This window comes from Thamnophis sirtalis, unplaced genomic scaffold (genome assembly GCF_051295495.1).
Source record: "Thamnophis sirtalis isolate CommonGarterSnake01/CBP01778 unplaced genomic scaffold, rThaSir2_p1.2 scaffold_6, whole genome shotgun sequence".
In the NCBI taxonomy this organism is placed as follows: domain Eukaryota; kingdom Metazoa; phylum Chordata; class Lepidosauria; order Squamata; family Natricidae; genus Thamnophis; species Thamnophis sirtalis.
In genome coordinates this window covers 2,541,131-2,558,198 of record NW_028261386.1, presented here as the reverse complement: position 1 = coordinate 2,558,198, position 17,068 = coordinate 2,541,131, and positions in this window count along the sequence as shown.

Below are 17,068 nucleotides of genomic sequence, written 5' to 3'. Positions count from 1 at the left end.
AACCGACATAACTCATATTAACTAAGGCATTATTATATATCCATTTTCATTTAACTGTAATTATTATTTAGCAATATTGATAAAAGTAATAATCTTGACCAATCCCTGCCCACACCGGTGGGAGAGGAAAAAATCAAAAAGAGAAAAAAAAAGGAAAAAAAGGACAGATAAAAATAAAAATTAAAATAAAAAATAAAAATAATACAAAAAAAGACAAAAACGACAAGAGACAAGGCAGGAAAACGAAACAAAACACAGGTGTCTATCATGAAAAAAAAAAAAGAAGTATATCAACTGGTTACAACATGCTTTGGTGCTTCTCTTCCATTAACTCATATTAATTCAAATATCTTAACTCAAATATTTACCATATCAACATCATTATACCTCCAGTTTTAATTACCTATGGTTGTTTAAACATCCTTCATCCTTAGCTATGCATTACATAATTAATCCATAATACATGCTGACAATTCATTTACTTATTTATAAAATCCTCTATTATCATCAAATCCTCATATCCTATTTTAGCTGGACATCCATAATATTTAGTTATATCATATATCATAACATTTTCCCAGTATTGATTAACATTTGATTGTATGTATTTTATTTAGTTTTTAATAGTGATAATTATTGTATTTAATACTCTTTGTGTATAATCTTCCAATTGTTAGTTATCATATCAACTCCACATTATATACATTACTATCAGTATCAATTATTATTCAACTATATCTGTTACAAGAAAAAGCAATTAGGTTTAATTAGTTTTCAATTGTGTTCTTCAAACTATCAGCCAGTTCCAAATTGTATATATTACTATCCATATCAGTCATTTTTCAGCTATATCTATTACACATTAAGGTAATCAGATTTAGCTAGATTTTAAATTACGTTGTTCCATCTATCAGCCAGTGTCTCTCCAATAGCACGATCCTCTCCAACCAATTGCCACACGTTGGATAAATTTACCAAATGTTTTCATAATCAAATCCAGACAAAGATATTTTGGCACCTTTGGACTCTGAATATCAGTGATGAAATAATAATAATGTTGTCCTAGGCTTGTAATATTTTCCAAATTAACTTTAATTCTCAAAGGTGGATTTTCCATTCCTCCTGCACACTGTCTTTTTAAATGAGTCTTCTTTATAGCTTCCCCCCTCCTTTCTTCCTCTGAGATAGACCAGACACCATTTCTCACATTTTCCGTTTGTATTTCAGGAGCATTTAAACATTCAACAATCTCAGTTTTTGCTTCATATTTTGAAATCAGATGATCCAATTTTCTTTCCAATCTTTGATAAGAATTATAAAGTCCTCTACATGCTGAAAAAAGTCTTTGAATTTGAGCTTGTGTTCTGATTGGTTGTCAAACTCCCATGGAGCCATGCAGGGGCAACTCTGTAGGCTGTCCTGAGTCCCAAGCTTGGTTGAGCCTTGCTGGGTGATGGGATTCCTATTATGGCTCTGCCAGAAGGAGGTAGATCTTTGTTATGCAGAATAGACTGGCTCAGCCCTTTATGGCACATTGACAAAGGTGAGAGGGGTGAGTTTCTGACTCCCATTTCAGGGAAAGGTAGTCAGAAACTCCCTTTCAATATTTCCTAAAATATCCCCTCTTCTTGTTACTCTGCCTCGTCTGTACTTTTGGTTGCTGTGGACTGTATTGGATTATCTATTGCCCCAGGGAGAAGGCGGTTAGCCTGAGACATCACTGGGAAAGAATGGGAGGCGGTCTTTATTTCCCGCTGCTGCAACCCCATTCTTTTCCCTTCGGCTTGGCCTCCCCTGTTGGGACATTTGCCCCTCCATCGGGCTACTGTCATCGCAGGGCCCTATGCTGGCTAAGATTAGACTCTTCTTGGAATGTGTCCTTTGGACCTTTTGGACTATATTTTCATCTGTCCCATTATCAACATTTCCATCTGCCAAGGCCAATGTGGTCTGATGCCGCCTTGGACCTGCTACCACAGATAGCACCACCACTGGACGAGTGGGGGTATTTACAACATATAGGAGACCCTCTCTATCTCTATTCCTTAACCACCTTGGACTCTTTTGGACCTTCCCAGGACTATTCGCACTTTAAATTAATTAACTTGCGCAACCTATAATTTCTTACTCTTCTTTCATCTTTCTCTTCTTCCTTTGTATGGGTTATGCATGAGGTATGTTTGAGATGAGTGAATGTCCCACTTTTATGATTATATTGTTGTAATTTTGTGTTTTTAACTCTTTACGTGGGGACTGCTTGGGAGAGTGCATGAGTATGCGTGCTTCGGAGGACCTGCCGGGAGTTGCGGGGGCTATGGGGGTGGGTGAGGGGACCAGAGACACGGGAGAGGGTCGGGGTATTGCGGTCGTAACAGGGAGAGGCAGATACGGCGGGGACTTTAGGGCAAGCCATTACCGGGGAAGGAGGGTTCGCTATATTACAGAGATCCCTCCTTCCGGCCCTATGAGTCCCACTCCAAGACCAGATGGCGCAAGTAGTCAGGACCCTGGCCTCAGGCTGTTGTCGCTAAATGCCAGGTCTGTTGTACATAAAGCTCCTCTCGTCCGGGACTTAATTGAAGACGAGAGGGCAGACCTGGCATGTATTACTGAGACCTGGCTGGGCCCAGAGGGAGGAGTCCCCCTTGTAGAGCTGTGCCCAGCAGGATTTCAGGTGCTGCATCAGCCGAGAGCTCAGGGAAGGGGTGGGGGTGTGGCCGCCGTTATCCGGGAGTCGTTAGTTCCTCGTAGGGTCCCTGCTCCGGAGATTGTCGGGTGTGAGTCTTTGCTGTTAAAGTTGGACCTCAAGGGTCAAGTGGGTCTGCTGCTAACGTACCTGCCTCCCAACAGCGTTGCAGCAGCCCTCCCCTCGCTCCTCGAGTCGGTAGCCGAGCTGGCGATTGAGTTCCCTAGGCTGATGGTCCTGGGGGACTTTAATCTGCCGTCGCTCGGTGAAAACTCTGATGGGACGAGGGAGTTCATGGCTTCCATGACAGCCATGGGCTTGACCCAAGTAATTCGAGGCCCAACCCATACAGCGGGACACATGCTTGACCTTGTATTTCTCTCGGAGCAGTGGATTTGTGATCTTGGTCTGAGGGGGAGTGACATCATACCCCTGTCGTGGTCAGACCATTGCCTGCTGAGGCTCGACTTCCGGAGGCCAAACCCCCACTGTAGGGAGGAGGAACCGACCAGGTGGTTCCGCCCCAGGCGTCTTATGGAGCCATCAAGGTTCCAGACAGAGCTTGGGGTTATTCCTGACACTTTCGCCCACAGTCCGGTGGAGACTCTGGCTGCTGCGTGGCACTCGGCAGCGTCAGAGGCCCTCGACCGGATTGCGCCACTGCGGCCCCTCCGAGGCGGCGGATCCCGGAGGCCTCCTTGGTTCACCGAGGAGCTCCGGGAAATGAAGCGCCGGAGGAGATGCCTAGAGCACCGTTGGAGGTCCGATAAGTCCGAATCGAACCGAGCAATGGTAACCACCTGCACCAGGGAATATACTAGGGCACTTAGGACAGCTAAAAGATCACATATAGCCTCCCTGGTTGCATCCGCTGAGTCCCGTCCAGCCGCCCTGTTCAGGATAACCCGCTCCCTATTAAACAAAAGGGAGACGGGGGAACCCCTGCAGGGCAGAGCGGAAGAATATGCCCAATTCTTAGCGGACAAAATTGCTCGGTTTCGGTCGGACTTGGACTCCACACCCGCAGTTCCAGCCGAGGCACAGGGGGACCAAGTAGAACAGCTCTGGGTTGAGTTTCAGGACGTTATCCCCGGGGATGTGGACAAGGCCATGAGAGCTGTAAGTTCCTCCACCTGTGTTCTGGATCCGTGTCCCTCATGGCTGGTTGCTAACTGCAGTGAGGTGACACGAGGCTGGATCCAGGCGGTTGTAACCGCCTCCCTTCGGGAGGGGAACTTCCCCGCCTCATTGAAAGAGGCGGTGGTGAGACCCCTCCTGAAGAAACCATCCTTGGATCCAGCTGTTCTCAACAGCTATCGCCCGGTCTCCAACCTCCCCTTTCTGGGGAAGGTTGTTGAGAAGGTGGTGGCCTTTCAGCTCCAACGGTCCTTGGAGGAAGCAAACTATCTAGACCCCTTCCAGTCTGGCTTCAGACCCGGTTACAGCACAGAAACCGCTTTGGTCGCATTGATGGATGATCTTTGGAGAGCCAGAGATGAAGGACATCCCTCCATCCTGGTCCTCCTTGACCTCTCAGCGGCTTTCGATACCATCGACCATGGTATCCTTCTGCGACGACTGCGGGAGGTGGGAGTGGGAGGGACCGTGCTACGGTGGTTCTCCTCCTACCTCTCGGACAGGTCGCAGTCGGTGTTAGTGGGAGGGCAGAGATCGTCCCCAAGGCCCCTAAATTATGGGGTGCCGCAGGGTTCGGTCTTATCCCCCCTGCTATTCAACATCTACATGAAACCGCTGGGAGAGATCATCCGCAGGCACGGGATTAGATACCATCAATATGCGGACGATACTCAATTGTATCTGTCCGCCCCGTGCCAAATCAATGAAGCGGTTGACGTGATGGGCCGGGGTCTTGAGGCCGTTATGGACTGGATGAGGATTAACAAGCTTGTGCTCAACCCAGAAAAGACCGAGTGGCTGTTGTGTTTCCCTCCCAAAGATTTGGCCAACATTCCAACACTCAGGCTGGGGGGTCAAATTTTATACCCCTCAGAGAGGGTTCGCAATCTGGGAGTCCTCCTGGATCCACAGCTGTCATTCGACCACCATTTAGCGGCTGTGACCAGGGGGGCATTCGCCCAGGTACGCCTGGTGCGCCAGTTGCGACCCTACCTGAACCGGGAGGCACTCACAACAGTCACTCGGGCCCTTGTGCTCTCTAGGCTGGAATACTGCAATGTGCTCTACATGGGGCTGCCCTTGAGGAGCACCCGGCGACTTCAGTTAGTGCAGAACGCGGCCGCGCGAGTGATCGCGGGTGCACCCCGATTCACCCGCATAACACCTATCCTCCGCGAGCTGCGCTGGCTACCTGTCGATCTCCGGATGCGCTTCAAGGTGCTTTTACTCACCCATAAAGCCCTACATGGCAGTGGATCTGGATACTTGAGAGACCGCCTTCTGCCGATTACCTCCCTACGACCTATAAGATCGCATAGACTGGGCCTCCTCCGCATTCCATCGGCCAGCCAGTGTCGGCTGGCAACTACAAGGAGGAGGGCCTTTTCAGCAGTCGCCCCGACCCTTTGGAACGAGCTCCCCGTGGAGATTCGTACCCTCTCCACCGTCCAAGCCTTCCGCACAGCCTTGAAGAACTGGCTCGCCCGTCAGGCCTGGGGATAAGGACCGTTACCCCGCCCGAATATTGAATGTATGGTGTTGATTTTATTATATGTTGTCGTCTTAATGCTGTATTCCCCCTCCCTTGGTTTCTGTGAGCCGCCCTGAGTCCCCTCAGGGAAAAGGGCGGCCTACAAATGTCAATAAAACCATAAAAACCATAAACCATCTCATTTTCCTAGGAGAGGGGTGGGTGTTAACTTCCTATAGTTTGTTTTTCCAACCTCTTACAGGGTGTCCTTGACTTACAACCATTTGAAGTTACAATGGCTCTGAAACAAGGGACGTGCAACCATCCCTCGCACTTACGACCATGAAAGTACAGGTACATCCCTTGACGTACGACCAGAATTGAGCACAACATTTCTCTTGCTCAGTGAGGCATTTGTTAAGTGAGTTTTGCCCCATTTTATGACTTTATCTGCCACTTTTTGTTAAGTGAACCACCAAAGTTATTCAATAATTAGCCCAGTTGCTAAGTGAATCCGGCTTCCCGGGAAGGGGAAGGATACTGCAAAATCCCCATTCCGTCCCCACTCCAGGGCAAGGATACTGCAAAATCTCCATTCCGTCCTCACTCCAGTGGAAGGTTACTGCAAAATCTCCATTCCCTCCCCACTCCAAGGGAAGATTACTGCAAAATCTCCATTCCCTGGCCATCCAAGGGAAGGATACTGCAAAATCCCGATTCCGTCCCCACTCCAGGGGAAGGATACTGCAAAATCTCCATTCCGTCCTCACTCCAGGGGAAGGTTACTTCAAAATCTCCATTCCTTCCCCACTCCAAGGGAAGGTTACTGCAAAATCTCCATTCCCTGGCCATCCAAGGGAAGGATACTGCAAAATCCCGATTCCGTCCCCACTCCAGGGGAAGGATACTGCAAAATCTCCATTCCGTCCTCACTCCAGTGGAAGGTTACTGCAAAATTTCCATTCCATCCCCACTCCAAGGGAAATATACTGCAAAACCTCCATTTCCTCCCCACTCCAAGGAAATGATACTGTAAAATCCCCATTTCCTCCCCACTCCAAGGGAAGGATACTGCAAAATCTCCATTCCGTCCCCACTCCAAGGGAAGGATACTGCAAAACCTCCATTTCTTCCCCACTCCAAGGGAAGGATACTGCAAAATCTCCATTCCATCCACACTCCAAGGGAAGGATACTGCAAAATCGCCATTCCATCCCCACTCCAGGGGAAGGATACTGCAAAATCTCCATTCCGTCCCCACTCCAAGGAAATGATACTGTAAAATCTCCATTCCCTCCCCACTCCAGGGGAAGGATACTGTCAAGCCAGCCTCCCTCAGCAACCAAGAAAGAAACCACTTAACTCCATTTCGCAGAATTAAGAGTATTTTTACTGGTTATGAAAAGGTAGCAGCTAAGCAAAGCAAGATCTGAGGCAAAAGCGCGCAAAATCATACATATCAATATGTGACCCAACCCCCTTCCCCTGGTAACCCCATCCCACAGTCCAATCTGCAAATCCCTTAGGTGTCATGTGAGTTCCATCTTCAAAAAGCATCATCAGGTTGGTATGCAGGACAGTTGGCCTTGGCGACCTCAATCACTATCTCCCGCATGCACAGTAGGTGGTGAGAACAAAACTCCCCTTTCACAATCTCTCCTGTACTTAAAACTTCCCTTCCCAAATAGCAGGCCCCCCCTCCCCGATTCAATCGCAGCCGAAAGCAAATAGTGAAACAGAGGCTGACAGACACTGCAAAATCTCTATTCCCTCCCAATCATCTGGGACTTGGGAGGCAGAGAATAGATGGGGGTGGGGCCAGTCAGAAGTGGTATTTGCCGGTTCTATGAACTACTCAAAATTTCCACTACTGGTTCTCCAGAACCGGTCAGAACCGGCTAAATACAGTGGTGGGTTTCAAAAAAAATTGGAACCTCTTCTGTAGGTGTGGCCTGCTTTCCGGGTCCACTGGTGGAACCTCTTCTAACTGGTTCGGTAGATTTGACGAACTGGTTCTACCGAATAGGTGCGAACCCACCTCTGGCTAAATACCACCTTTGCACCCCTGGCTAGAACTGACAAATTGGGGGGGGGGGAAACGACCACATACACCTTGACTGTTTTATTTGGCCAATTTTTATGCTGCCTGGGTTAAACTGTCTCTTCGTGGTCCGTTCAACGTCTCCAAAACTTAATCAACGATGTTACCGAATTGTAATTTTTAACCTGAACGGGAAGAGGGTGATTTTAAAAGATACGACGGCAGAGTAATCTTGTTAACTCTCTTTAATTAAATCTACATGTTAATGGCATCCAATCGGTGTTGGGTTTTTGCCCTGGGTTCACACGCTACATTTCGGAGCGTGGTTCACAGCATGAGATGGAAAACACCAGTGGGAAAAAGTCACAGACTCCTTGGCCTAAAATAAACCTTGGAGGGGTTTTTTGGGGGTTAGGCAAACCGCCAACCGCCCTCGGCAGCCGCTCTCTGAGCCCTGGCCAATTTCTTCTGTAGAGAAGAGCAGTTGTTTGGTTCAATTTCCTTAATTGATCTCTTTTTTTGCTGCTGGATGCTATTTAAATCTAACTGAGTGGTGCGCAGAGTGGAGAGAACTCGACCTCGTCGTCACTCTTGCCTGGGTGAAGTAGACGTTTTCTGCCAGTGGTGGCAATCAAATAATTTAAGAACTGGTTCTCTGCCCTAATGACCGGCTGGGTGGATGTGGCCATGGTGGGTGTGGCCAGGGGATGTGTAACAGGCAGCACTCGGCCTCCTGCACACCCCTGGGAGCAAAAATGGGAGGGGGGCTCCACCCGCACCCCATTTCGGGTCTCGTAGTCCTCCCTGCAGCCTCCTGGGAGAAAAAAATGAGCCAAAGTAAAGTCAAAGGGGAGGCCAAATTCACATAACAACCAAGTACAGTGATTCGCTTAACCACGGTGGCAAGGAAAGTCGTAAAACGGGGCAAAATTCACTTAACGACTGTCTCAGAACAACAGAAATTTTGGGGGGGTCAATTGTGGTTGTAAGTCAAGGATTACCTATATCTAATCCCTCCCCCCGCCTTTTTATGAGTTTTGATATCTTCTGCTCACCGAATATGCCGTTTTTTCTTCTTCTTTTCTGATTTGTTATTTTACAGGCACAAGAGAAAAAGGAGGAAGCGACAAGAGAATATTTCATTTTCCGAATCGCGATAGTTCAATCAAAACTACTTCTGCGAACGAATGCAAGTCAAATTATATGATTTGACAGCGTGTCTATTAACAGGAAACAAACAGGAAATTAATAATAACTACGGCAGTAATAAAATGGATAAGAAGGCCTAACCCAGTGGAAAACAATTGGTTGACTGTGCCACCAACCATAATAAGATATTCTGTAAAGTTTCTGTAAAGTTTACAGTTTCTGTAAACTTTCAATTTTTCTGTAAACAGAGGGATAGAATGAAAATCACGTGAAGTGTTAATTGCACTTTATAAGGCTGTGGTAAGGCCACACTTGGAATACAGCATTCAGTTTTGGTTGCCACAATGTAAAAAAAGAGGTTGAGACTCTAGAAAGAGTCAGAGAAGAGCAACAAAGATGATTAGGAGACTGGAGGCTGAAACATATGAAGAACGGTTGCAGGAATTGGGTAGGTCTAGTTTAATGAAAAGAAGGACTAGGGAGACATGATAGCAAGGTCCCAATATCTCAGGGGTTGCCACAAAGAAGAGGGAGTCAAGCTATTCTCCAAGGCACCTGAGGGTAGAACAAGAAGCAATGGGTGGAAAGTAATCAAGGAGAGAAGCAACCTAGAACTAAGGAGAAATTTCCTGACAGTGAGAACAATTGATCAGTGGAACAACTTGCCACCAGAAGTTGTGAATGCCCCAACACTGGAGGTGTTTAAGAAGACGTTGGATAACCATTTGTCTGAAGTGGTGTAGGGTTGGACTAGAAGACCTCAATGTTCTATTCTATTCTATTCTATTCTATTCTATTCTATTCTATTCTATTCTATTACTCTACTCTACTCTACTCTACTCTACTCTACTCTACTCTACTCTACTCTACTCTACTCTACTCTACTCTACTCTACTCTACTCTTATTTCTATTCCATTCCATTCTTTGGTCTAGAGGGGATTGCAGGGTTGAAGCCCAGCCACAAGAACCCATAAGGAACATTATTTCTAGATATATCATAAGACTGGCTGCAGGATTTGGATCTGGCTAATCTAGAGAAAACACGGACTCGGGGAGACATGATAGCAGTGTTCCCAATATCTCAGGGGCTGCCCCAAAGAAGAGGGAGTCAAGCTATTCTCCAAAGCACTTCAGGGCAGGACAAGAAGCAACGAATGGAAACTCATCAAGGAGAGAAGCAACCTAGAACTAAGGAGAAACTTCCTAACAGCGAGGACAATTCATCAGTGGAATGATTTGCCTCCAGAAGTTGTGAATGCCCCAACACCGGAAGTTTATAAGAAGAGATTGGATAGCTATATGTCCGGAACAGTAGAGGGTCTCCTGCTTGGGCAGGGGGCTGGACTAAAAGGCTTCCTTTCTCACTATAATCTATCTGAAAGTGAAGGGATTTCACAGCCTGTATAGGCAGTCCTTGATTTACAATAGTTCACTTAGAGACTTTTCAAAATTACGACGGCACTGAAAATGTTCCTTATGACCATTTTTTCACATGATCATCGTGGCATCCCCGCAGTGGTCACAGGATTAACATTCAAATGCTTGGCATCTAGTTCATATTTATGACCGTTGCCGTATCCTGAGGTCATCTGAACCCCTTTTACGACCTTTTGAGAAGCAAAGTCAATGGGAGGGCCAGATTCAGGGGTGAAATTGGTCCGGAGACCAAACCCCCACTGTAGGGAGGAGGAACCGACCAGGTGGTTCCGCCCCAGGCGACTTATGGAACCGTTAAGGTTCCAGACGGAGCTTGGGGTTATTCCTGATACTTTCGCCCACAGTCCGGTAGAGACTCTGGTTGCTGCTTGGCACTCGGCAGCATCGGAGGCCCTCGACCGGATTGCGCCACTACGGCCCCTCCGAGGCGGCGGATCCCGGAGACCTCCTTGGTTCACCGAGGAACTCCGGGAGATGAAGCGCCGGAGGAGATGCCTAAAGCACCGATGGAGGTCCGATAAGTCCGAATCGAACCGAGCAATGGTAACCACCTGCACCAAGGAATACACCAGGGCACTTAGGGCAGCGAAAAGATCTCACATAGCCACCTTGGTTGCGTCCGCTGAGTCCCGCCCAGCCGCCCTGTTTAGGATAACCCGCTCCCTATTAAATAAAAGGGAAGTGGGGGAACCCTTGCAGGGCAGAGCTGAGGATTATGCCCAATTCTTAGCGGACAAAATTGCTCGGTTTCGGTCGGACTTGGACTCCATCCCCGCAGTTCCAGCCGAGGCACAAGAGGATCAAGTAGAACATCTCTGGGTTGAGTTTCAGGATGTTACCCCCGGGGATGTGGACAAGGCCATGAGGGCTGTAAGTGCCTCCACCTGCGTACTGGACCCGTGTCCCTCATGGCTGGTTACTAACAGCAGTGAGGTGACACGAGGCTGGATCCAGGCGGTTGTGACCGCCTCTCTTCGGGAGGGGAACTTCCCCGCCGCACTGAAAGCGGCGGTGGTGAGACCCCTCCTAAAGAAGCCATCTCTGGATCCAGCTGTTCTTAATAACTATCGCCCAGTCTCCAACCTTCCCTTCCTTGGGAAGGTTGTTGAGAAGGTGGTGGCCTTCCAGCTCCAACGGTCCTTGGAGGAAGCAAACTATCTCGACCCCTTCCAGTCAGGCTTCAGACCCGGTTACAGCACAGAAACCGCTTTGGTCGCATTGACCGATGATCTCTGGAGGGCCAGAGATGGAGGACATTCCTCCATCCTGGTCCTCCTTGACCTCTCAGCGGCTTTCGATACCATCGACCATGGTATCCTTCTGCGACGACTGCGGGAGGTGGGAGTGGGAGGCACCGTGTTGCGGTGGTTCTCCTCCTACCTCTCGGACAGGTCGCAGTCGGTGTTAGTGGGGGGGCAGAGATCGTCCCCTAGGCCCCTAACTTATGGGGTGCCTCAGGGCTCGGTCTTATCCCCCCTACTATTCAACATCTACATGAAACCGCTGGGAGAGATCATCCGCAGGCACGGGATCAGATACCATCAATATGCGGACGATACTCAACTGTATCTGTCCGCCCCGTGCCAACTCAATGAAGCGGCAGACGTGATGAACCGAGGCCTTGAAGCCGTTATGGACTGGATGAGGGTTAACAAGCTTGTGCTCAACCCAGAAAAGACCGAGTGGCTGTTGTGTTTCCCTCCCAAAGATTCCACCAATATTCCATCTCTCAGGCTGGGGGGTCAAATTCTATACCCCTCAGAGAGGGTTCGCAACTTGGGAGTCCTCCTGGATCCACAGCTATCGTTTGACCACCACTTGACGGCTGTGACCAGGGGGGCATTCGCCCAGGTTCGCCTGGTGCGCCAGTTGTGACCCTACCTGAATCGGGAGGCTCTCACAACAGTCACCCGGGCCCTTGTGACCTCTAGGCTGGAATACTGCAATGTGCTCTACATGGGGCTGCCCTTGAAGAGCATCCGGCGACTTCAGCTAGTACAGAACGCGGCCGCGCGAGCGATCGTGTGTGCACCTCGGTTCACCCACATAACACCTATCCTCCGCAAGCTGCGCTGGCTACCTGTCGATCTCCGGATGCGCTTCAAGGTGTTATTAGTCACCCATAAAGCCCTACATGGTAGTGGATCTGGATACTTGAGAGACCGCCTTCTGCCAATTACCTCCCTGCGACCAATAAGATCACATAGATTAGGCCTCCTCCGTATTCCATCGGCCAGCCAATGCCGGCTGGCAACTACAAGGAGGAGGGCCTTCTCAGTAGTAGCCCCGACCCTTTGGAACGAGCTCCCCGTGGAGATTCGTACCCTCTCCACCGTCCAGGCCTTCCGCACAGCCCTTAAGAACTGGCTAGCCCGTCAGGCCTGGGGACAAGGATAGCCGCCCCTCCCGAATGATGAATGTATGTTGCTTACTATTTTATTATATGTCTCTATGTCAATGTCTGTATTCCCCCTCCCTGATTTTATGTGAGCCGCCCTGAGTCCCCTCAGGGAAAAGGGCGGCCTACAAATATTAATAAAATCTCAAATCTCAAAAAAATCTGAAATGCTACCAGCTCGGGGCAGTTCGCCTGAACCTGTAGTAAAAAAAAAAAAATGCTTAAAAAGGTTTTTTTTTTAAAGTTCCAAGATCAGCTGTGTGACAGTCAGCTATGCCGATCGTGGGAACTTTTAAAAACTTTTAAAAAACATTTTTACTACCTATTCGCCGGAATCAATAGTAAAAAAAAAATGCTTAAAAAAGTTTTTTAAAAATGTTCCAAGATCAGCTGTGTGACAATCGGCTGTGCCAATCATCGGAACTTTTAAAAACTTTTTCTTTAGCATTTTTTAAACTACCTATTCACCAGAACTGGTAGTAAAAAATGCTTTGAAAAGTTTTTTAAAAGTTCCGACTATCAGCTGCATTGTTGCAAGGGACATTTTCTGCGAATTCCAGCTGCTTTTACATTGAGTGAAAGGCAGTTGTGCAGCCACGCCCACCCGGTCACATGACACCCCCCAAAGCACGCCCACCGGGTCACATGACCACCAAGGCATGCCCACCAAGACATGTCCACAGAACTGGTAGGGAACATTTTTGAATTTCACCACTGGCCAGATTCACTTAACAACCATGGCAAGAAAGGTGATAAAATGAGGCAACATTCACTGAACCGATGTCTCACTTAGCAACTTAAATTTTGGGCTCAGTTCTGGTCGTATGTTGAGGACTGCCTGCATTTGGTTTTTATGTGCTGTATCTCTCCTGGCTTATTTCTGATAAGGTCATCTAACTCAGTAGGCTAGACCTTATGAAGTTTTCCTGAGCTAGTACCGGTAGTCCTCGACTTACAACAATTCGTTTAGTGACCGTTAGAAGTTACAATAGCACTGAAAAAAAGTGACTTATGACCACTTTTTACATTTATGACTGTTGCAGCATCCCTATGGTCCCTTGATTTACATTTCGATGCTTGATGAGTGACTCACATTTATGACGGTTGCAGTGTCCTGGGGTCATGTGATCCCATTTTGCAACCTTCCAACAAGCAAAGTCAACGAGGGAAGGAAGATTCACTTAACAACCGTGTTACTAATTTAACAGCTGCAATGATTCATTTATCAAATACGGCAAGAAAAGTCGTAAAACGGAGCAAAACTCACTTAACAAATGTCTCACTTAGCAACATGAATTTTGGGCCCTATTGTGGTTGTACGGTGAGGCCTCTCTGTACTTAGATTTAGGATTGGGGATTTGGGGATCTCTTGAGTTTTCCCCACTGTAGAAAGTTTGCACCCACCGCTCTCCTAGAAGAATGAAATATTTTGGGAAATATTTAAAAAAAAACAAAACAGAATATTAGATTTCCCTAAAGGAGAAACATGTTTTTTTAAAGTCAGAAAGCAGCCCACAAGTCTTTCTTAATAGCTCCAGCAGGATTGGGCCAGCCTATCTACAAGACAAAAGACCTTCGGCAGCTCCAGGGTGATGGGATTAAGACATGATCCTCTAGGACAGGGGTCGGCAAATGTAAACACTCAAAGAGCCATTTGGACCCGTTTCCCACAGAAAAGAAAACACTGGGAGCCACAAAGGTCCTAACCGGAAGCCCCCTGTTCAATTCTGAAGCTGACCGGAAGTTGAGTTCCTCCACCATAGAGTTTCCTCCTAGCGCGGCATCCTTTTCCCTCTACTTGTCATAACCGAGAGCCCTATCAATTGTGGAGACAACTGGAAAATCCTCCCCTTGCCATAGAGTCTTCTCCTGGCGCACTGTGCTTCTCTCCCCCCCCCCAACCGGAAGCTGCTCTCAAAATTGTGGCACCAATCGGTGATGGAGCCACAGCAGAGTGAGGAAAGAGCCACATGTGGCTTCAGAGCCGCAGTTTGCTGACCCCTGCTTTAGGACATAACAGGATTATCTAGCAGTAGAGCTCACACAATTGCCCTTGCATCACCCAGCAGACTTCAACCAAGCTTGACTCAGGCAAATGTCACCCCACATGGCACCACGGGAATACATGTTCTTGCACAGGAACAGGAAGCTCAAGTGCAAAGCCCAAGAGAAGGGATAAAAGCGAGCCACTCTCAACTCCATGTGATCAGCTGCAGGGGTGGGATTCAAAATTTTCAGCAACTGGTTCTGTGCCCGGTTGCTGGGTGGGCATGGCCATGGTGGCCGTGGCCTACTTCACCTCATGCACCACGGCGGGGGGTGGGAGTTTTCACCCTCCCAAGGCTCCGTAGACTTTTCTCGAGGTTTCTTGAGCCTCTGAGAGGGTGAAAATGGCCTCCCCCAGACTCTGGATGCCCTCCGGAGGCCAGAAATGGGGCCCACTTCCAGACTTCCGGAACTTCTGGGAGGCCCATTTTTTTGCCCTCCCCAGATTCCGGATGCTTTCCTCTAGCCTCCGGAAGGGTAAAAATAGCCTGCCCCAGGCTCTGGATGTCAGGCCTGCAGTTATATCCCTTTTAGGATCTTTGGCCTGCCACACTCTCTCTTATTTCATTATGCTATTTCATTAGTGTAGTAGTTGCGGGTGGGGGGGAATAGAAAGGAGTAGAAATGTGGAATGTGTTGTTGTCATTTTTTTCTAGAAGCCAAGGTCATCTTTTGTCTCCACACCTCAGCACCTGACTGGAACCAGCTGGGTGGAGATGCCAGCGTGGGCGAAGAAGAGTGGATCATGTAATGGATTTGTGGGTGTGGGGACAAGATCATGAACTTTCAACTGGGTGGGAATCCGGTGTAATTTCCAGAATTGGGATTCCACAGATGTGCTAAGATGCCTGATTTATTAAATTGGAACTTTAAGGATCGTTTTGCCTTGGACTCTGATTTAATTCTACATGATACTTCAAATCTGCAATATTATTATTACCTTATTTTTCAGAGTATAAGACGCACCTTTTTCCCTCAAAAAGAGGCTGAAAATCTGGGTACGTCTTATACACTGAATACAGCATTTTTTTGCCTCCTGAAACCCTGCCCCCTTCACCAAAATGGCTATGCATAGCCTTTAGGAGGCTTCCTCTGGAATGAACTCCCCACGGAGATTCGGACCCTCACCTCCCTCCAGGCTTTCCATAAAGCCGTTAAAACCTGGCTGTTCCGGCAGGCCTGGGGTTGATGAGTTCCCTTCCCCGCTCGAATTGTGTGACTGTTGAGGGTTTTTAAACTTTTCTCTGTATTTTGTTTGTTGTGTTACCTTGTGTGTACTACCCCCCCCCCGGGTTTGTTAGCCGCCCTGAGTCCCTCCGGGATTTGCCTCTTCAAAAAAAAAAATTGCCTCTTCAAAATCTTGGTGCGTCTTATACTCCAGTGCGTCTTATATTCCGAAAAATATGGTAATAATAATGTGATTTATAACCTATTTTTCTCCCAGAGGTATTAACCCTCTCTCCCATGTCAAGCACTATCTGTATGCTGTACTTCCTTGCCTCATCTTACCTCATGAACAAGCACCAATTGAACTGGTGTTTGTTTGTGTGTTGTGTTGTGTGAAAAGTAACAAGTGGCACAAAGTCGAAACTTTTTGGCACAGAGTGCCAAAACAGGAGTGCATGCATGCCAGAAACTGGAATAGCAGATGTCCAGTGTTTTGTGGGTGTGGGGACAAGATCATGAACTTTCAACTGGGTGGGAATCCGGTGTAATTTCCAGAATTGGGATTCCACAGATGTGCTAAGATGCCTGATTTATTAAATTGGAACTTTAAGGATCGTTTTGCCTTGGACTCTGATTTAATTCTACATGATACTTGGAACGCTGACACTGGATGCCCTTCGGAAACTAGAAACGAGCCTATTTCCGGACTTCCGGAATTTCTGGGAGGCGCATTTTTTGCCCTCCCAGAGCTTCTGTGTGGGCCCTGCATTTATTTGGCATCCAAAACGGGCCACGTGGAGATTCCTAGGAGGGGCCAGAGGGCAGGGCCAGCCAGTCTGTGCAACTACCGGTTCGGTGAACCAGATGTAAAATTAGCATCCACTTCATGCACACCGGTTCGAACCGGCTGAATCCCATCCCTGGTCAGCTGCCCAGAACCACCCATATGGTTTTGCTTCACCATTAAACTATCTTTCCAATCAGCCTCCATGTTTCCAGTGTCTTTCTCCCAGCTTAGGACTGAACCAGATTGATATTTCTTCCAAGACTACTACTACTACATCTCAAGAGTTATAAATGAAATGAGCTACAAGTCAGGTTTCTAATTGATCATCAACAAGTCTTAAATCTTTTGATTGTGAGGTTATCTGTCCAAAAAATAAAGGATCCCTTCCAGTGGTGGATTTCCACTTTTTTTTCTACCGCTTTGCTTGTGCACACAACACTTCTGAGAATGCACAAGCACTGCTACTTCCAGTTCGCCTGACCCGGGCCGAACCGGCAGAAACCCACTTCTGGTCCCTTCCTGCCTCAAGAAATGGAATAAACCAAGAATGGAAGAACTAATAAAGCCTTAAACGTGAATCTCTCTTTTTTCCCCCCTCTATTGTTCAAATATTTTTGTCAGGGTTCTAAATAGCATCCAAAAGTAAATCAGAGTCCAAGGCAAAGTATTGCTCAAAGTTCCAATTTATTAAGAGAGCCATGTTGGCACATCTGGGGAAACCCGAATCTGAAAGCTTCCCAGTTTTCCC